This window comes from Lycium ferocissimum, chromosome 10 (genome assembly GCF_029784015.1).
Source record: "Lycium ferocissimum isolate CSIRO_LF1 chromosome 10, AGI_CSIRO_Lferr_CH_V1, whole genome shotgun sequence".
In the NCBI taxonomy this organism is placed as follows: Eukaryota; Viridiplantae; Streptophyta; class Magnoliopsida; order Solanales; family Solanaceae; genus Lycium; species Lycium ferocissimum.
Window position 1 is genome coordinate 25214985 of NC_081351.1, and position 4592 is coordinate 25219576.

Here is a 4592-nt window from a genome sequence, read left to right on the forward strand (position 1 = left end):
TTTTTTCAGACACGTGAAGCGGTGGTAAAATAAAAAATAAAGCACTTAATAATTGTTATCCAAGTTATTAAGATTTAGACCTTGAAACATGCACTTAATGACTGAAATCTAAACAACTAAAATTCAAATCGTCATTAAGTGCAAACAAATGAAGTCTAAGCCTCTTCCTCTTTTGCTATAGCTGCCTACATTCAAACACCTCTAACCTTATGAATTGTCTTTGCTGCTTGTTTCTCTTCGTGTAAATGTTTTTTCAATTGGAAAGCTGTATTCATAATTCTCAAATTAATATCTTTCTGAGTTTTACTCATGTGATCTTTCTACTTTATCTCATTCTGACAGTACTTCAATTAGTCGTCTCACATTGTTTTCTATGTTGTACAGCTCTAGCAAAATGGAGAGAGCAACCCCTACAATTTTATGTAGTCACTTTGTTATTGTGCTGATCCTACTTCTACCAGATGCATCAGTAGCTCAACCAAGATCACAGACAGTCCAGCTCATATGCGGAAATGCAACAACAGTTTCCGTCACAAATTTTGTTGCTACAATGGAATATGTAAGTCAACAAATGAGAACAACAGGGTATGGAGTAGCATTTACTGGCACTGGACCAGATACTAACTATGGACTTGGCCAATGCTATGGTGATCTTTCTTTACCTGACTGCATCTTATGCTACGCTGAAGCACGAGCTGTTCTGCCCCAGTGCTTCCCTTCTAACGGAGGGCAAATTTATCTTAATGGCTGCTTTATGCGAGTGGGGAATTACACGTTCTATAACCAGTATTTAGGTCCAGAGGATAGGTGTGTATGCGGAAACAGGATGACAAAGGGTTCGCTGTTCCAACAGACTGCTAGGCGAGCCGTTCAGCAAGCAATTTCAAATGCACCGAGTAATAACGGCTATGCGCATGATCAAGTGTCAATGCCCGGTCCTTCCAATGAGACAACTTACATTCTCGCTAATTGCTGGAAGACATTGAGCGTGAATTCCTACGCAGCGTGTTTACAAAATGCATCCGCCTTCATGTTGGGATGCTTACCTTGGTCAGAAGGTAGAGCCCTGTACACCGGATGCTTCATGAGGTATTCCGATACAACTTTTCTCAATGCTATTTCTACCAGTGGAGGCCCGTCATCAGGAGGTAATCTTTGCTCTTTTGTCGTCCTGGTTTGCCTGTTATTTATCGACTGAAAAAGTAATTCTGATGATAAATGGTTGTTTTTACTTGCAAATGATCATATTGCAGGAAAAGTTGTAGTCATTGTCACTGTTGTTGTTAGTTCCGCGGTCATTTTGGGAGGAGGTGCTGTCATTGGTATTTATGTCTGGAATAACAAACAAATCCAGAAGAAGAGGAAAGGTAAATCCTTGAGTTGATTACTCCTATGGTCACTCAACTAATAATAATCACTTTTCTGCAACATCTAAGTCCAAGGAATTGCATTTAGTTAATGACTTGCATGTTGCAGAAACGTGACTTTAACTTGCTGAGATAATTACCGTTAGTTGAGTGACCGTCCGAGAAATCAACTCATAAATCCTTTTGTGCCAAAATTAGTGATAAAATTCATTAGGATATCAATGATGAATATATAGTTGGCTCTTTATGCTAAAACCGGTTCAGTAAAAACATAAAATACCAACGTTTTAGCTGAGCACACTGCGCGCGATCCTCTGCACACAACTGTACTGAAAACAATTTTAAATAATTAACTCGAGGCATTATGATCGTCCACTCGTGCTTTTCTTGAAATATTTGAGCTTTTCAGGTTCAAATGACGCAGAGAAATTAGTGAAGATCCTTCATTACAACATCTTGAACTTCAAGTATTCGACACTTGACAAAGCCACAGGGTCATTTAATGAGGCCGACAAGCTCGGGCAAGGTGGATTTGGCACGGTTTATAAGGTACATAATGGCTGAATGTAGTATAATTCATACGTTGGTTCGTCGATTGTCCATATAGTAATGCAATACTACAAGTGTTCACGTTAAACTAAGTCCAAGGCGAGATTTGCTGCAGGGTGTTTTGGCAGATGGGAGAGAAATCGCTGTCAAAAGGCTATTCTCCAACAACAAACACAGAGCTGCAGATTTTTATAACGAGGTTAACATAATCAGTAGCGTCGAGCACAAGAATTTGGTACGATTATTGGGATGCAACTACACAGGACCGGATAGCCTTCTTGTATATGAGTTCCTCCCTAACCAGAGTCTCGATCGCTTCATTTTCGGTAAGTAACTGACTTTGCATTATACTAATAGTCTGTTTGGCCAAACTTCTGGGAAGCCAAAGGTGCTTATTTTTTAGAGTTGAGGTGTATAGCCTAGCTTTTAGGCAAAATTTAAGTGCTTTCGAGTAGTAGCAAAAGCTGAAAAAGTAGTTTTCCTCCGGAAGCACTTTTGGAACATGTTGGCCAAGAACAAATTGTTGCTCTAATTTTGGCAAAAGTGATTTTCAAATTCATTAGTCAAACACAACAATTTTTTTTTGGCGAATTTATACCACCAGACAGTGGGTCTAGCAACCTTCTATTAATAATAAAAATAATTAACGGGGATAATTACAAGCACGAAGTGTAGGGCTTGCTTCAAAAGTACTTTTCAAAATAAGTAGAGTTTCGCTAAACAAGCTATAAATGATGTGTTTTCACATAACCATTAATCACCACAATGACTTTGTCACATATCTTGATTCTAACCTTAAAATTTGACAGACCCTGTCAAAGGTAAAGCTCTAAACTGGGAGAAAAGATTGGAGATAATTATAGGGACTGCAGAAGGTTTGGTATACCTCCACAAGAACACAAAGACTCGAATAATTCACAGAGACAAAAAAAGCAAGCAATATCCTGTTGGACGCGAGGCTCCGAGCAAAGATTGCTGATTTCGGGTTGGCCAGGTCATTCCAAGAAGACGAGAGTCATATAGGCATCACTGCCCTCGCTGGCACCTTGTTAGTATTTCTTCGTTTCCTCTTCTAATTTGCCGCATAAAAGTACACAAAAACGGAAAGACTAATATAATCCAATAATGGATGATTTACCCTTTTTATGTAGAGGATATATGGCTCCAGAATACTTAGCACATGGCCAATTAACAGAAAAGCACATGTACGTTTACAGCTTTGGAGTTCTTCTACTAGAGATTGTTACTGGAAGACAAAATAACAATAGCAAAAACGCCGAATATACAGTCAGCTTAGTTTCCATTGTAATATCTGATCAATCACTATTTTCTTGAACAAAAATTTTCAAAATTTCAAGACTCATTGATCTTAACTATATTGGATGAAATTAGCAGGTGTGGGAGCACTTTCAACACAGGATAATGGAGGAACTGTTTGATCCGAATCTCATGTTGCATAACTACCAGATCACCAATGTGAAAAATGAGGCCGCGAGAGTTCTACATGTTGGTCTTTTGTGCACTCAAAAGATCCCAACGTTACGGCCATCCATGTCTAAGGTATTACAGATGTTTGTCGAGAAAGAAGAAGAGTTGCCGCCACCTACTAATCCGCCATTTGTACATGAGAAAATCATGGAACTTCATGACCCCTGGAAGAAGTACTCGCTTAAAGAAGGCAATTCTGCTTCGATTGCCAACTTATCTCACAGTTCTTTTTATCCCAAATGATGATATTCCACTGCCATGAAACCGAAGTAAAAATTATAAAACATTATTTCACCTCGTGTTCCTGAAGTAGATTTGATCATCATGACCGGGTAGTTAGTTATTACTACTACGCTTCAAATAAACAAGTTGAGATCGTATGTGAATTATAACTATATATTCCATTTAAGCTCAACTTATGATCAAGCAGTTAGTTGCTTTGCATGACTAAAATAAGAAGTAAAAAATACTAGAATGCACAAAGTTTTTCCAAGGTTAGTAGAAATTGTAGGAAGCTAGTTCAAACACATGGTGGTAATTTTTGTAGAATCTAAAGGTACAATTTTGATGAACTTGTGAAAGTGCTAGAGGTTAGAAGTTTGGCGTTTTATTTTAATTAAGAAAATGTCAGAGGTAATATTGAATAAGTGGAAACTAAAAGACAAAAGTTCAGTCGCACATATCTAAAGTTTGAGTTGCTAAAGGTAAACAACTTCAATCGCGTACGTCTGAAGTTTTGAATATGGCAGGACGAGCCAGGCTCAAATTCTCCAAGTTTGTTCTTGGACCTCTAGTTGGGCCAGCTGAAGAGAACAATTCATCTTATCCACTCTCTTTTATCTCCTCTTCTTTGAGCCCAAAATCAAGTGGGCCAGTCCATTCCTTTTCTTTAGAGAAAATTACACCATTAGTCACGGTATTAATTTTAAGCACATAATTAGCATAGCTTCTAAAATTCTTCAAAAAGAACACATTGTAAAAATATTATACGGAAAAATTATCCCTTAAAAGTAGGGATTCAATTAAATCATTATTATCATTTATTCTCTCTCTTTGGTAAAAGGCAAGTCCTTTATGATTGTTAATCTTTTTTATTTAACCGATTAATACTTATATTTCTCATTTCTCTCTCTTCAACTAATACATCCTCATCTCTCAATTCATCTCCATATTTTCTTCTTGCTGGCT

General features: G+C 37.6%; 1 pseudogene; it reads left to right on the forward strand.

Annotated features, from left to right (window-relative positions):
• Positions 1-391: 391 nt before the first annotated feature.
• LOC132032963 (cysteine-rich receptor-like protein kinase 2) lies at positions 392-3755 on the forward strand (annotated as a pseudogene).
• Positions 3756-4592: the final 837 nt, after the last annotated feature.